This window comes from Pinus tabuliformis, chromosome 7 (assembly GCF_031772625.1).
Source record: "Pinus tabuliformis cultivar Carrire ecotype Pingquan chromosome 7, CPIR1, whole genome shotgun sequence".
Lineage (NCBI taxonomy): Eukaryota > Viridiplantae > Streptophyta > Pinopsida > Pinales > Pinaceae > Pinus > Pinus tabuliformis.
In genome coordinates, this window is record NC_142293.1 from 1,440,075,953 (window position 1) to 1,440,093,765 (window position 17,813).

Consider the following 17,813-nt stretch of genomic DNA (forward strand, 5'->3'; position numbering starts at 1 on the left):
CACACTTTTTACAATTCATAGGCTTACTTGAAACTTATAGAGTCAAATACACTAATGTAGATGACCACTCATGATTTCCTTCCTTGAGTTTTTCTTGTTTTTGGCTCCTGGTATTGCTTGCAGGTTTTTCTCATACAAGAGTTTCCATAGGAATTGGTTGTGCACCTTATATAGACCCTCTTTTCAAACCTTTTGGTGTATGGTTGCTTCAGGGTATGATTTCCTATCTTGGAAGATGAAATTATTTACTTGATTGGAACTCAAGTTCAGCATGATGTATATTCACACTCATCTTTTCCTTGGATGGTGGAAGGTGAGGAAAACTGGGGCATTTGGTAGTGGTTTGGATACAAAGAACCCTATTGGTCATATAGTTTTTATTCTGCTCCTTGGCTCTCCAATATTGCTAACAATAGTGCCGAATTCCTTATCCTTTTTTCCTTTTGATGCCTCTCATATGCCCCTTTACCCTTATGCAACCCTTCTATTACATTTTCCATGGACTAATTAGGGAGGTTACCCAACAATTTCAGCTTCTGAAGGTTGCACCGGTCAACATCAACATTGTATGTTAGCTTTGCAAACACAAGTTAGTGTAGGTATGATTCACAACCTCTCGTTATTTCATCTTTTCTACTTGTTTTCTTTGTAACCAACGCATTCTTGTAACTTCAACATTTCTTACATCCTTGATTGCTCACTTGCTTTAGAATTTAGCCATTTGCTTGATTTTGTTTTCCTTCTTGTTGATCTTTGACCGTCTTATTGCTTGTAAACATTATTTTTGGTTGTGCATTCCTTATCATTGCTTGGTCTATTTGTTGTTTACATGTGTGGGCTTGTCTAACACTTACTCAACCATGCCTTCAGTTTTTGCAACATGGGTTTTCTATGGTAGGAGATTAATGTAGTACACAAAACCTATCCTTTTGTGATATCCAATCTTCTGATGTTTTCAGAAGCATATCCAACCTCAATAATGGTTTATCTAGCCTGCCTTGTCCCTTTTGAAACCCTTTGGGCTTCCCATTTGTAGTTGTCCCTTACTAGCTCTTCTATATTAACACAGTATTCATGTGAATACCACTCTCACTTCAAGCATTCATAAAACCCCACCAACCAAGAGTGTTGTCTTTGATTACCTAGTTTAATGTGCATGCCATCCATTTAATGAATATAATATAGAGGTCACTTGGCTTGGATTAGCCTCATTCATTGTGAGTGGGCCCACTCCTTTGTGGATCCATATTCCTTTTCCATATTTTACATGTTAAATTTTGTTCTTCTTCCTTTGGGTTGGCCTTCTAGTTTTTGTGCATTCCAACCCTTGACTTTAATTTTGCAGTCCATGGACTTTTCTAAGCCATTTCACCCTTCCACATGTTTTCTTTTCATTATTCCAAGATTGTATGTTTGTTTCCTATAGATTAGAGTGTTAATTTTGCTTGTTTATGGAGGAACCATTTTCTGATACATAAGATATAGAGTACTTTTACCAAAAACTTTAGGATTTGTTTTTTTGACAGGTGCTCCTTAGCTTTTCTCCATAAATTGATCATCTTCTCTTTAGTTTAGGGTTCATTTAGTTTAAGATGGCTCCATTAGGCCTTGATCTTTCCCATATTTCTACCATCCTTGCACCCTCACATAGAACATTTTTCTAGAGATTTTGGCTTTTGGTTTGTAGCCGTGTTTTCACATTTGTATTTTGTAGTACTTGCACATTCTTATTCACCTTTTATGCTTCCTCTAGATTATATTCTATTTTCTCTTACTTCTAATAGGAGTGTCTTTTGCGCTCCTACTTTATATTGACATTGTTGTACTTAGATTTCTCATTGACCTACCTTTGTGGTCATTTTTTGGACATTAATACAATAATCTTACTTTATCCTATATCTTGGTTCTATGTTGGATCCTCTTGGGCTATAATACCCTTTTGTCCCTTCCCTTCAAAGATCCTTTCTCTCAATTTCTCATTTCCATGGTGCACCAATTTTCTTGTAGGAGCTTTTGCCCATATAATTTTCATGGCTTCTCCTACCTTAATTGTGGGAGCCTATTTCCCTTTATCTTGATCTCAAGGACCTTGTTATGGAGTTTTGGTGTAAGCCCTTATCATTGGTTTACTTTTTCCTTGTGAACATTCGTTTGTGCCTCTAGAGTCTAGACTCACTTTCCTTTTAGCATTTTCTCTTTTTCGAGGGAACCCCTTACTAAGCTTTTTGGGTTACTCTAAAAGTGTTTTCATGTTTCTAGGAGAGTGCTACATCTCCTATCCCCTTGCAATGCTTCATTGACATGTGGATGACACTATTTGACTAGACACTTAACCTTGGTTAGATTGCTAGCACAATGCCCTTACCTAGGAGGTTTTTACCCCAACAGACATGATGACAAATCCATCCGGTGCACACAATGGGGGAGAGTTGGTTTCTTGATTAGGAGAGGACACTTGGCTACCACTATGGAAGAGAAGCATTGGACTAACTTGTTGGGGAGAGTGCACCATTTTAGAGGAAGATAATTGAGCCCTAGAAGTCATGCTTGGAGGGCGTTTCATCTTAGGGGTAGGATAAACCCTAGTATGGCACTTGTACATCCTTTTATTATATAACGCTCCATGTGGGGTTGCCTTGTTAGTTACTTGTATGGACATAAGTCCTTGTTTTATGTTATCCTCCCTCACCTACTCTATATGTAAAAGTAGGAGAGAGCTCTTATGATGTCATCATCATTATATCTCCATTTTATCATTGTTATTGCCTTGGATATATCGCGAAGGGAGCAAGACAATAAGATTTATAAGGAAACCCTAGGAGGAGAGGATTTGGAGGTGAGCTGTAGAGTTATCTTGCTAGGTACTTGTGTGATGCAACATGGCTAGGGTTCATATATCCTATGAAAGACAATACAATCTTGGTATATGTTCCAAGGAGGACTTGTTGGATAACATGTGGAGGATCTTTGGTGTTGAGACCAGCTTTAATTGGGAGTGATTAGTAGCTAGGAAGTTGGTGCTTAAGGTTTTCCTCCCTAGCTATGGTTTGGACTCTAGAAGATTGACTTGTACCAATTTTGTGATAAAGCTATGGTATGTACTTGTACTATCTTGTCTTAGTGGTAAGTACATGCCACTATATGAGGTTTCTACTAGTCCAAATATTGTGTATTGCAGATTTGACTTTTAGCTTATGTTATCTTTGTGATTGAGTAGATTTCAGCACTGGTTGTTTCTGTTAATTTGACATAACACATAGCTAAATTGGTTAAGTGATTTAACACAGTTGGAAGATAAAGGAGCAGATGTGTTGCTGTTATAAGACATTTCAAATGTGTTATATGCCTTGAAAAGTGTGCCCTATGGAACGTATCATTGTGGTATTGCAGTACACCCAGATGGTATTTATTCTCATGGATTTTTGGGTGAAATTGGGCTGAAGTGAAGTAAAATATTATTGCTGTAATTTAATATTTTGGATCAGCCCTCAAGTTGAAAGTTCACAAGATTTAGATCTTGGAAACCTCAAGTAATTGAGGTGAAATTTCTTGATTGCCTGATTCTCGAAATTTGTTTTTCACTCTTTCTTTTGGCCATTTTATGAGTCTTTATGATGGAGTGTCTTAGAAGTGTCCTTATTATTGTAGGTTTCACCCTTTTCTCATGAGGGTTGTATAGGAAGGTTCACATCATCTTGTCACTATTATTGGCTTGGTACTCTATATGACTTTGCTCTCCTTCATTCGTTAGGTCTCTTGTTTTCACATTCCTTTATTTTTGTTTCTCTTATTTTTCTTTGCACACTTTAATGAATTCATCTAGAAGAGCAACTTGGCATCCTTTCTCATCACCTCTTACAACCATTGAGCACTCCCTTCATGGAGGTGTAGAAGAGGAATACTCATTCCTGGTTGGTTGCTTGATATTTTCCTTGAACATTTTGTTACACAATGGTGCACCCTTTGTTCATGAATAATCTATAGAAGGTTTAATGTCCTATTATTGTTAATAGCCAAGAAAATTGTACAATTCCTCTTCCCAAGGATGCCTTCAACTATTCTTTGCTTTTTGTCTTCCCTTTTAAGATTTCCCTTTCTTGAAAAAGGTTGCTACACATTCCCCAACCTTGTTGGACATTGCCCCTCAAATTTTGTATGTGATGCTTCTTGGTCCCCTTTGGAACTCTAGTTAATTCTTTTGAATAATTCTATCTTGTTCTTTCCTTATAGTTGTAATAGCCTTACTAATAAACCCATTTTGCTTCCACTATTGGTGGAAACCATCATGTTTATAGCATTCTCCACTATAATCCCAAGCCTTTGCCTTGGAAGTAGTCTTTTCTATGAGTCATTCCCTTCTTCCATTTATAGTGTTTTTGTGGTTCAATGGCTATAAAACCCAACATTAGTCCTTTGTTTGTTTTTTTGTTGATGAAAAGAATGTCCTCTTGGATGACCACTTCTAGTTCTTAGCAATTTTAGTTCTCAAGGCTTATATTTGGTTTGAGGAAGATTTCCCTTTCTTGAAATAGGTTGCTTAGTTTGCATATTCTACAACACATTCCCCAACCTTGTTGGCCATTGCCCCTCAAATTTTGTATGTGATGCTTCTTAGTCCCCTTTGCAACCCTAGATAATTCTTTTGAATAATTCTATCTTGTTCTTTCCTTATAGTTGTAATAGCCTTACTAATAAACTGTAATATCCCTTATCAGGAATATACCTCAAACACAAACAAACTCTAACCAGAGATGGACTGGGAGGGCATTTACTAGATATGTTGCCTTTAAAAAGAGGACAAGATCCGAAGGCTACCTGGCCCTTTCTAGACTCTGTCTAAGAGTATAATAGAAATACACACAAGTGGTATAATAGCCGAAAATGCTCAAAGAGATACAAATAACGGTGATACGATATATATCAAATAAACCATAAGCAAATACACAAGAAATGCAGAGAGAATGCTAAGCCATTTTATTATACTGAGTAATAAAATGAGTACAGGAGGTGATCAGGAAGATGGCACCTCTACTTGCACTAGGCAAGTGAAGAAATGCACTCAGAATAGTGAAGGAATGGCTCTTTGATCTGCGTCCAAGCTGCTGGGAAACTGCTATGCTGCTGCTGCTAGAAATCAAGTGAGGATTTGGGGCTGCTCCCCTCCTCAGAAAAGGCTGAAACTCTGGAATTAGACTCTACTCAAGAAACCCAGAAAAACCCAGAAAGCTCTCGTGGAATGGCCGACCCCCGAAAATCACCCCCTTGGGGTTCTGCACAGTTCCTCACTGCTCTGCGCTGCCACTGAATGAGATACTCCAGAAACTTGCCTGAAACCCCTGCCAAAACTCATCAATATGCATCCACTGCTCTATCTCTCAGCACCAAACCTCTTGCGAAAACCCTCAACCCAGAATTGCGTCCCTCTCATAGTACTGCGCAGTCCTTCAGAATTGCGTCCCTCTCCTAGTGCTGCGTAGTCCTCCAAAACGCTGCCACTACTGCTGCAAAAAGGCTGATGAAACTATTGCTGAAATGCCAATGGGAATACCTTGCCCGAGCAGGCACTCGAAGTCCCCTGGGGCCAAGGGTGAGATCTCCGAACGGAGACACTCAATGCACTAAACAGTGCTGCAGACTAGCTAAACAGCCAGCGTGCTCCAAGTCGAAATGACTGTCACAAATGCTCATAACAGAATGATCAAAATGAGGGGGCTCCTCTCTCATTTATAGCCTTTGCCTCTCTCAATCCCAAGGCTCACCTCCTCCTGCGTGATTCTTCTCTTCCCACGTGTGTCTCTCCTCCTGCGCAGTCCCTCCATGTGTCTGCGTGGGCTCCATTTCTGCGTCCCCCTTTGGCCCCCTTGGCTTCCCTTTAAGTCACAACGTTGTGCTACTAGGAAGTGACTTTTTATTCTAAAAGTGAGCTATATTTACAAAATAACTATAGAAGGCAAAATTTGGACAAAATCGAATATTCCAATTAGCCATGGCTAATTAGGAATATTACAGTCCCCCCTGGCAAAATGTTGCTTGTCCTCAAGCAACTGAAGTGATGGATGCTGTAAGATCTTCTTGCTCTCCCAAGTGGCATCCTCATCTGACAAATTCTTCCATCTCACCAAGAATTCCCGGACCGTCCTGCTCTGCTGCTGCCTCTCCTTGGTATCAATGATAGCCTCTGGCTGCAATACCAAATGCCCCTCGTCATCCATGGGTGGTAGCTCATCTGTCACCGTCACCTGCTGCCCCAATGCCTTTTTTAGGTACGATACATGAAAAATGTTATGAATCTTGCTGCCTTGGGGCAGCTCCAACTCATATGCAACTTGTCCAATCTTGCGTATCACCCTGTATGGCCCATAAAAGCGCGGCTTGAGCTTCTCAGCCCCCTTCTGCTTCAGTGTCGACTGTCGGTATGGCTGTAATCGTAGGTAGACCATGTCCCCTACCTCGAACTGTCTCTCCACCCGACCCCTGTCGGCATACAGCTTCTGCTGATTTTGCGTTGTAGCCATGTTATCCTTGAGAGCTCGGAGGATACCCTGACTCTCTTGGATCCAAATCTTGGCTCTAGGAGCCCTGCTATCATCAAACATCACGTCAACAAAAGATAAAGGGTGATACCCGTACAAGGCATAGAATGGTGACATACCAATGGACATGTGATGTGAAGTATTGTAGCAGTATTCCCCCAGATGCAGCCACTTCAACCATGCTCGCTGTTGCCCGCTGACATAGTTACGCAAGTAGCCCTCCAGCCACTTGTTAACTATCTTCTTTCTGCCCATCCGTCTGTGGGTGATAACTGGTACTCGGTGTCAACTCTGTCCCCACTAATCGGAAAAGCTCCTGCTAAAACCTGCCCATAAAACTGTTGTCCCTATCACTGACGATGGTCTTAGGAAGACCATGTAGCCTGAAGATCTCCCTGAAGAACAGCTCGGCCACCTGTGCTGCTATATAATGTGCGGATATGGCAAAAAAATGTGCATACTTCGTCAGTTGATCAATGACGACAAAGATACAATCCTTGCCCTGTACCATGGGCAACCTTGTGATGAAGTCCATCGAAATACTCTCCCATTTCCCCTCCGGAACGGGAAGCGGCTGTAATAAACCTGCGGGATGGTTCATCTCTCCCTTGTTCCTCTGGAAAACATCGCACTCCCGGATGTGCTGGAGTACGTCCTCCTTGAGGCCCTTCCATGAGAACCTCTCTCTAATGGCCTTGTAGGTTTTGGTAAACCCCTGATGTCCTGCCAAAGGTGAATCATGTGATGCCTAGAGTATCTTCTTCTTGAGCTGAGACCCCTCAGTCAAGAAGATCCGGTCCCTGTAATAGATGATCTCATCGACCACCCTGTACCTGTCATCTGCCACCTGCCCATCTAGAACCTCACATGCAAACCTATCCTTGGAGTACTCTACTAAGAGTCGAGCCCTCCAGTCTGTATCCAAGCTCATAAGAGACAACGTGGCTGGTCTACGTGAAAGGGCATCTGCTACCACGTTGTTCTTACCCTTGACATACTCAATGTCAAAGTCATATGCTTGGATCTTACTGATCCACTTCTGCTGCCTCTCCTGTAGCTGCTTCTGCTCCAAAAAGAACTTGAGGCTGTTGTGATCAGTCCTCACCCTGAACCTGTTACCCACCAAATACTGCCGGTACTTAGCCAATGCATGCATGATGGCCAACATCTCCTTGTCGTATATAGAATACAACCTCTCGTGCGGAAGGAGCTTCCGGCTCTCAAAGGCTATAGGGTGACCTCCCTGCATCAATACTGCGCCGATCCCCTCTCTTGACACATCACACTCCAAAACAAATGGCTACGTAAAATCTGGCAATGCAAGCACTGGGTAGTTGCCCTAACCTCCTTGAGCCTGTCAAAAGCTCGCTGTGCTGAGTCCGACCAACTGAATGCCCCCTTCCTCGTCAAATCTGTCAGGGGTGCAACAAGCTGTGAGAAACCTCTGACAAACTTCTGGTAGTAAGTAGAAATGCTAATGAATCCTTGAAGTTCCGTCACGTTTCTTGGCTCTGGCCATTCTCTGATGGCCCTGATCTTCTCCTCGTGGACCCTCACTCCGTCCACCCCTATGATGTGTCCCAGATATAACATCTCCGTCAACCCAAACTCACACTTGGAGAGTTTGGCATAGAACTGCTGCTCCTGTAAGATACGCAATACTGTCTCAATGTGCTGGAGATGCTCCTCCCAAGTCCTGCTGTAAATGAGAATATCATCGAAGAATACCAACACAAACTTCCTCAAGTGACTACGGAAGATGTGATTCATGCAGGACTGAAATGTAGCTGGGGCGTTGGTTAGCCCAAAAGGCATCACCAAGAACTCAAAGTGCCCATAGTGACACCTGAAGGTGGTCTTGGGAATGTCCTGCTCCCTCACGCAAATCTGATGGTACCCAGATCTCAAATCAATCTTTGAGAAGAACCGTGCTCCTCTCAACTCGTCCATCAACTCATCGGTCAACTCATCGGTCCTGGGTATGGGGTACCTGTTCTTCAGGGTCTTCTTGTTCAGGGCCCTGTAGTCGATGCACATCCTCAATGTACCGTCCTTCTTCTTCACCAACACCACAGAAGAAGCAAAAGGACTCGTGCTCGGTCGAATGTGCCCAAGAGCCAACAACTCCTGGATAGCTCACTCAATCTCGTCCCGATAGGCTTTGGGGTGCCTATAGGGAGTGGTGATCACTGCCTGTATACCCTGCTCAAGCTCGATGGTGTGCTCAAACCCTCGATCCAGTGGCTGTCCTGGTGGAATCTCCCCAAATACTATGGCATACCGATCAAGGATGGATTGTATCTCTGGATGCACCGTCTGCCCTGTATCCCCTGCCTCTAATGCACGCAACTCCACTGCCCACTCTATGTCTCCCTTTCGGAAGACTGCCTCCATCCGATGAGCCGAAACAGTCTGAGGCAGATATGTGTGTTGTCCCCGAATCTTCTCAGGCCTCCCTGTCTTCTCATCATCCCACTCCATCTCTAGGGTCTTCCAATCTGTCATGACCTTCCCTAGAGTGATAAGCCACTGAACACCTAATATCATGTTGGTGTCCGGAATATCGACCACGAAAATTTGGTCAGTCAAAGTGTAGGTGCCCATCGTCACTGAAAGCTCTGGAACATAACGAGCACACGTCATGGTTTGATCTCCTGGGACCAAAACTTAAAACCCATCGAAGCTCTCTGTCTGTATACCTCTCTGCTCAACCATCTGTGCATCGATGAAGTTGTGGTTCGCCCTGTAGAAATTTCTCATTTCCCACCCCGGTTTTCAGTTTCTCCTTATTTCTCCCATATAGTTAAATGCCCTTTCCCATAACCATACATTTAACAAGCTGGAAAAAATAAATTTGCTGAAAACACAAATTCTGGAAATTTTACAGAATGCTGGAAATTGCAGAAATAAAAATCAGCAATCATAAACAGCCATTAAAACACATTTAAACACAGATATTTTTGGTCAACTTGACCCTGGAAAAACCCCCTACAACTCTTGGGGAAAACTAGTTTGAGAGCTCTTCTTTATTTCTGGAAAATGCCTTTTTACAATGAGAGAAATGTTCAGCAAAAAATCAACAAACAGACTTTTACAACTTATCTCAGCCTTGCTGATACACCGCTGTTGTTGCTGTTACACCGCGGCTGTTGCTGTTACACCGCGGCTGTTGCTGATACACCGCTTTCGGCTGCTGAAACTCCGCTTTCAGCTGCTGAAACTCCGCTTTGCTGTAACTCCGCTTTCAGCTGCTGAAACTCCGCTTTGCTGTAACTCCGCTTTCAGTTGTCCAGAAATCTCCCTTGCTCTCTTGCTCTCCTTCTCTCAATCTGCTCATGAAAGAATGAATGATCTTTTCCTCCTTTTCCTCCCTTAACCCAACCCTAAGTGACTTTTGGGTGATCCCTAAATCCAATGGCTGAGATTAAATGCTCATTTAAATCTCACTTTCTATTTTTTAATTCACCCCACTTTAATAAAGACCCACTTAGTCATTTATTTCCAAAGTCACTTTTCCTTTCTAATTTTTCATTGACTTTATAAAAGTCACTTTAAAATTAGACTTAGTAACTTTATCACTTAAAGTCACTTTTAAATTAGATTTAACTTTATAAAAAATTATAAAGTTACTTTAGGAGAAAAATTAAATTCTTTTGGACACTTTTCCCTAGGCCAAAGATCAAAGCCTAAGGGAACCACCTGTCCTCTGGTACCAAATTTCAACACGCCCCACTGTCAACCAAAACTGATATCCGCTGGCCACGTACTATCCCTCGTACGCGTAGCGTCAGATACTTGGGAACTCCTCACAATGCTGCAAGGGCCCCTCCGGTGGGTGCAAAAGATGCACCTCCTGCTGCTGGTGGTGGAGGTGGCAAAGGTCCTTGTATGGCATGGATATCTCCTGCCTCCACATCATCCTCGTCATCCTCTTCTCCACTGCTCTCAGAGAAGACCTCAATAAAATGTGCTTTTCCAGCAGCACATCTACGTCCCAGTGCCCATGGCTCCTGACATGTGAAGCACAACCGCTTCTTCTTCAGCTCCCTCCTGACATCGTCATCAATCTGTACTCGTCCTGGATTCCCCTTTGGAGGTGGAATCCTCACATCCTTCCCCTTAGACTGAAAAGTCTGTCTCTGGGGGTAAGGTGTCCAGGTCCTGGGTAAGACATCTTGCAAGTCCCAGGAGCTGCTGACAGCGTCCTGGAGTGTGGCTGGTCTAGTGGATCAGACTAGACTCCGAAGTGGCTCTACTAACCCCTCAACATACATATAGACCCTCCTCGCCGTGGATAGGTCTGGCACCATCACGGAGACCCTCAAGAAATCTGCAATGTAGGTCTTTAGGCTCCCTGTCTGTTTGAGCCTTGTCAACTCAACAAAATGCTGCTCTAGATCCCTCCAATCAAATCGCTCCATCAATCTCCTGGTAAACTCCACATATGTTGTCACTGTAGAGTGCCTGAGTGTAACCATCCCATGAAACCACCAATCCTGGGCCTCACCATCCAAATGCAATGTTGCCACCTTGATGGCCTCTGTCTCCAACATCTGGTTAAGTTGGAAATAAATGTCCAGCTTCTCCACCCAAGACTTTGTCGAACTGTTTGATGAACCATCAAACGTAGGCAAGTGGAATCTACTCGCTGCACGGTGGGTGTCACCATCATGGTAATGCCAGTACCCTCTGTGATGGTCGCGGGGTCTACTATCCCGCTGGAGCTGAACAAAATCTTTGAATGAGAGGGCGTCCCTGAACTCCTGCCCATAGGCCTGGTACTCTGCAAAATAATCGCCCATATGTCCGGGCTTTGCCTCCTGCTGGGCTACGGCCCCCGTGTCTGCTCCTAAGAAAGTGGGCATGGTAGAGCGTGTAGGGGCATGTGAGGCCACTTGCTGTGCAGTATCACGCTGCTCTGGCAAATGGTGGGATGCGCCTGATCCCTCACCAACTTGGAAAACCCGTGGGCTCTCATGCTGTCTGGCCTCTACTGCCGTGAATATTTGCCCCATCACCTCAATTTGCCTCGACAGATCCTGCACTGATTTGAGATGCATATCCGCAAATCTCTTCCCGTCATCATCTGCCATCGGAGCCTCCTGCTCTGCGTCCCCTACAGGGTCCTCCTGTTTTGCGTCTACTACCGGAACACAGTGTCCCTCTCTGTAAGTGTTATCCAATCTACGCCCAGAGTCTCTGTATCTCCGTCCTCTGTAACAGATATAGGGTTTTGCCCTTGGTGTCATAGATTGCTAGCTCCACAGGCTGAGCCAGATCTATGCTCTGATACCACTGTAATATCCCTTATCAGGAATATACCTCAAACACAAGCAAACTCCAACCAAAGATGGACTGGGAGGGCATTTACCAGATATGTCGCCTCTAAAAAGAGGACGAGATCCGGAGGCTACCTGGCCCTTTCCAGACTCTGTCTAAGAGTATAATAGAAATACACACAAGTGGTATAATAGCCGAAAATGCTCAAAGAGATACAAATAACAGTGATACGATATATATCAAATAAACCATAAGCAGATACACAAGAAATGCAGAGAGAATGCTAAGCCATTTTATTATACTGAGTAATAAAATGAGTACAGGAGGTGATCAGGAAGATGGCACCTCTACTTGCACTAGGCAAGTGAAGAAATACACTCAGAATAGCGAAGGAATGGCCCCTCTCTGATCTGCGTCCAAGCTGCTGGGAAACTGCTATGCTGCTGCTGCTGCTAGAAATCAAGTGAGGATTTGGGGCTGCTCCCCTCCTCAGAAAAGGCTGAAACTCTGGAATCGGACTCTACTCAAGAAACCCAGAAAAACCCAGAAAGCTCTCGTGGAATGGCCGACCCCCACCCCCTTGGGGTTCTGTGCAGTTCCTCACTGCTCTGCGCTGCCATTGAATGAGATACTCTAGAAACCTGCCTGAAACCCCTGCCAAAACTCCTCAATATGCAAGGGCTGATCCCCTGCTCTATCTCTCAGCACCAAACCTCCTGCAAACCCTCAACCCAGAACTACGTCCCTCTCACAGTACTGCGTAGTCCTTCAGAACTGCGTCCCTCTCCTAGTGCTGCGCAGTCCTCCAAAACGCTGCCACTACTGCTGCAAAAAGGCTGATGAAACTACTGCTGAAATGCCAATGGGAATACCTTGCTCGAGCAGGCACTCGAAGTCCCCCGGGGCTAAGGGTGAGATCTCCAAACGGAGACACTCAATGCACTAAACAGTGCTGCAGACTAGCTGAACAACCATCATTCTCCAAGTCGAAATGACTATCACAAATTCTCATAACAGAATGATCAAAATGAGGGGCCTCCTCTCTCATTTATAGCCTTTGCCTCTCTCAATCCCAAGGCTCACCTCCTCTTGCGCGATTCCCCTCTTGCCACGTGTGTCTTCCCTCCTGCGTAGTCCCTCCATGTGTCTGCGTGGGCTCCATTTCTGCGTCCCCCTTTGGCCCCCTTGGCTCCCCTTTAAGTCACAACGTTGTGCTACTAGGAAGTGACTTTTTATTCTAAAAGTGAGTTATATTTACAAAATAACTATAGAAGGCAAAATTTGGACAAAATTGAATAGTCCAATTAGCCATGGCTAATTAGGAATATTACATAAACCCATTTTGCTTCCATTATTGGTGGAAACCACCATGTTTATAACATTCTCCACTATAATCCCAAGCCTTTGCCTTGCAAGTAGTCTTTTCTATGAGTCATTCCCTTCCATTTATAGCGTTTTTGTGGTTCAATGGCTATAAAACCCTACATTAGTCCTGCATGATGGAGAGAGTTTAGATCCTTGTACTTGGCTGCATTGCCAAAAGAAAGGGAATAGTCCCCTAGCTCATCATTTAGGGGAGTTTATGGGCCAATCCTTCTAGATTGAAACCATTATTGAACTCGTTTCTCTTTCACATTGGACTAGTTTCTCTTTTGCATTATATTTAGCTTCGTTGAGTTGATTTATTTATAGGTAGCATCAATGCCCTTACCTTGTGTACTTTTCCTTAGAGGCCATATCCTTGATCATTACTCTTGGGTGGGTTCACTGTTGGTTTGTAAATGCATATCTCTACTATAGTCAGTATCTTTATGCACTGCCTTACCAAGTTCAGATATTCCCTTGATGGACCTAGTTAACTTTTGTCTACTAAGTAGAAGTTGAATAAGATTATTTGAGAGGACATTTATAGGAAGTGCATTTATGCTACTTGGATCACCACACTAGGTGGGTTGAATTCCACAATGGCCTTCTATGTAGAGAACTTCATGGGTTTGAGTGATGGCCTCATTGTTTGACTACCATACTTGTTTCATCATTGAATGTATGCTCATACAATCCCACTTGGCTAGTTCTACTTGGGATTATCATATCATATGAGTAGGTAGGATCTTGCAAACTTTTCCATTTTTAAGAGATAGAGGGAGGAACACTTCATTTTTTGTTGCACCATCTAGTAAAAGATTGGTGGTTGGTATTATTATCTTTTAGGGAGTCGCTTAATTCCCTCTCCACCTTCTTTCAATATCCAAAGTAGTGGATTTTGGGCTTGATAATGAGGGATGTTGTCAGACTTTGATCTCTCTCTCTCAATCTCCCTCCCTCCCTACTCACTTGACTTGACACTATTAGTGTAATTATATTTTTCTTTGTATTGTTCATAGTAGATAGGGGCACTAAGAGGTAGGCATTGAAGAGCACCATATCGACCACTAGATCCGTGAGATTGTGGGAGGAAATTTGTTGTACCCTTACACAATGCATTTCTCTAAAAGTTTTGACTTTTGGATTTTAGTAGTGTTTACACATTTGTATTTTAGTAGTATTCACACATTTGTATTCATCTTCTATGCTTCCTCTAGACTAGATATGATTTACTCTTGTTGTAAAAAGGAGTGGCTTTTGTGCTCCCACTTTCTATCCATACCATTGTACTTAGAAATACCATTGGTTTAATTTTGTGGTTATTTGTTTGACATTAATATATATGTCTTATTTTATCTTATTCCTTGATGTTGTGTTGCATCCTCTTGGGCAATAGATTCTCTTGTCATTCTCTTTTAGAGATCCTATATCTCCTTAATCTCCATGTTTCCAAGGTGAACTAATTCTTGTGGCATCTTTCGATAAATTTTTTTTATAGTTATTGCCACCGTGATTGTGGGAGCCTCTTTCACATATCATGATCTCATGGAGCTTATTATAGAATTTTCACATAAGGCCTTATCCTTGTTTTGCCTTTCCCTTGTGAATATTCAGTTGTTCCTTTAGACTCATTTCCTTTCTAACATTTTCTCTTTTTAAGGGAACCCCTTGTTAGCCTTTTGGGTTACTCCAAAAGTGTTTACACCTTGATATCAAGGTACTAGGTCTCCTATCCTCTTGACAATGCTTCATGGACATGCGGATGGCTTTGTTTGAGTGGATGCTTAACCTTTGCTGGAGTGCTAGCATAGTGACATTATTTGGGAGGTTGTTACCCTAATTGGCATGAGGACAAACCTATTAGGTGCACACAATGGGGGAGTTGACTGTTTGATAAGTAGATATAACTACCTAGAAGGAGGAGCACTAGCACTTGGAAGCGGGCACTTTGGCTTGAAGTTTCGAACCTTATGAGCACTTGGAAGTTGGAAGTGGGAATTTAGCCATAGAAGTTTCGAACCTTATGAGGTTTGACACTTGACAATGGAGGAGTCAATTGATCAGGAGATATACTTACCGAGGAGGAGGAGCACTAACAACTGGAGGAGGGAATTTAGCTCTAGAAGTTTGGGACCATATTATATACACCTTGGAGGTTTGGAACTTCACATGAGGATGGTTGGTTGAGGAGCATATCTCATGGAGATTGGTGGTGGACTTGGACATATGTTCAGGAGCATTGTATCTTAGTGACCACATTGGCACACGTGAGGGAAATATTATGCACATGATAATGTATGTGGCATAGAATTAGAGGAGGAATGCCTTGCATGAGGGCACTTCGATACCATTATGGAAGAGGAACATTGGACTAACCTCTTGTGGAGGAAGGGTGTTGAGCCTTGGGAGACATTCTTGGATGACATTTCATCTTGGGACTTGGATAAACCTTAGTATGACACTTGTACACCCTTTTATTATAGAGTGACCCATGTGGGATTGCTTTGTTGGTTACTTGTATGGACATAAGTCATTTTATGTTAGCCTCCCTCACCTACTCTATAGATAAAAGGAGGAGAGAGCTCTTGTGTTCTCATCATCATTATATTTCCATTCTATCTTTTTTATTTCCTTGAATTCATCTTTAAGGGAGCAAGACACTATGATTCATATGATTCATAGGGAAACCCTAGGAGGAGAGAAGAGAAGTCTTGTATGTGACAAGTTTCTAGGGTTCGTGAGGAAACCCTAGGAGAAGAGAAGAAAAGAGAGAAGACATATTGGATGTTCCTAGAAATATTTCTCTTGTTAGATGCTATGGTTTTAGCTATGTATGTGGACCCTAGAGATAAATCACATTGGATGTGATGATGGTTATTGTGGCTCTCATTGTGTAAGTCTAGGGTGTCTACTCTAGTATAAGGCATGGAGAATGGAGCTATAATGGCTTGTATGATTTTGTAACATTGTTCTCATGGAATGTGGGGCTAGTGCAAGATCATGGAGAGCCTAGCTTGGTGAGTTTTTAGTTTGGTGCGATACCTTGCTTGGAAGAAGACTTGGTTATTGTATCCTTGACACTCCATAGAGGTCTTGGATCTTGTATTCATGCAATAGTTGAAGACCAAGGGTTTGAGCATCCAAACACTAGGATGTACATGTAGATTTGGAGTTCTCTTCTCATTTACTTGTGTGATGCAACATGGCTAGTGTTAGTAAATTGTAAGGATTACAATAGGACATTGGAGAGCTTGTGTGATGCGAGCTTGGTGTATGTGCCAAGGACATACTAGTGTTGACTCTAGCATGTAGAGGATCTTTGGTGGAGCGGTGAGCTTTGTTTGAGAGCGATTCCTAGCTAGGAGGAGTTGGTGGTTAAGGTTTTTCTCCCTAGTTACAGTTTGAACTTTGCAGAGCATGACTTGTACCAACTTTGCGATAAATTTGTGGTTTGCACTTGTATTTCATCTTTTTTATATATATACATATACTTGTATTTCATCTTATATATATAATTTTCAGCTGTCCAAATATTGTGTACTTGCAGATTTGATTTTCAGCTTATGCTATCTTCATGATTGAAGAGATTTCAGCACTTATTGTTACTGCTGATTTGACATAACATATAGCTGAATTAGTTAAGTGATTTAACATATTTGGAAGATAAATGAGTAGATTTGCTGCAGTTATAATCCGCTTTAATATGACAATTCAAATTGGTTACATGCCTTGAAAAGTCTACCCTAAGAGTTATAACATTGTGGTATTGAAGTACAATCATATGTTATTTATTCTCATGGGCTGCTGGGAGAAATTGGGCTGAAGTGAAGTAAAATATTGCTGTGTTAATTTAATATTTAAGATCATCTTTAGGGTTGGAAATTCTCAAGGATTAGATTCAGGAAACCTCAAGTAAATAAGGTGAAATTTCTAAATTGTATTAATTTCCTGATTCTCCAAATATGTACACCCCTTGCTATATCCTATTTTTTACTCTCTATTTTGATATTCTGCTTTTGCAATGGGAGTGCCCTAGAAGTGTCCTTGTTATTCTAGGTTTCACGCTTTCCTCTATACAGCTTTACTTTGCTTCACTTCCTACATTAGGGCTTTTGTTTCCAGAATCCTTTACCTTTGTCTCTGTTATTTTTTCCTTTCATACTTTACTCAATTCATCTAGTAGAATAATGTGGCATCCTTGTTCATCCCCGCTTAGAACCATTGCACACTCCCTTTATGGAGGGGTAGTAGAGGAATCTTCATTCCTCTTTGATTGCTTGATGTCTTCCTGAATTCCTTGTTACTGTAGTGGCACACCCTTTGTTCATGATTAATCTATAGAAGGTTTACTATCCTCCTATTAATTTTAGTAGCCAAGTATATCGTACAAATTTTCTCTCTCAAGATACTACCTAATATTCTTTTCTTTTTGTCTTCCCTTTTTAGTTTTCCTTCTTTAGCAATAGGCTGCTTAGTTTACATACACTACAAGTCATGGCTCAACCTTATTGGCCATTGCCCCACAAATTTTGTATGTGATGATTTTTGGTCATTATTATCACACAATCTTGCACTCCTCTTGCAAGGCCTTTAGAAGGAACTAAGGTTGAGTGTAGCGTGGAATGTATTGTCACG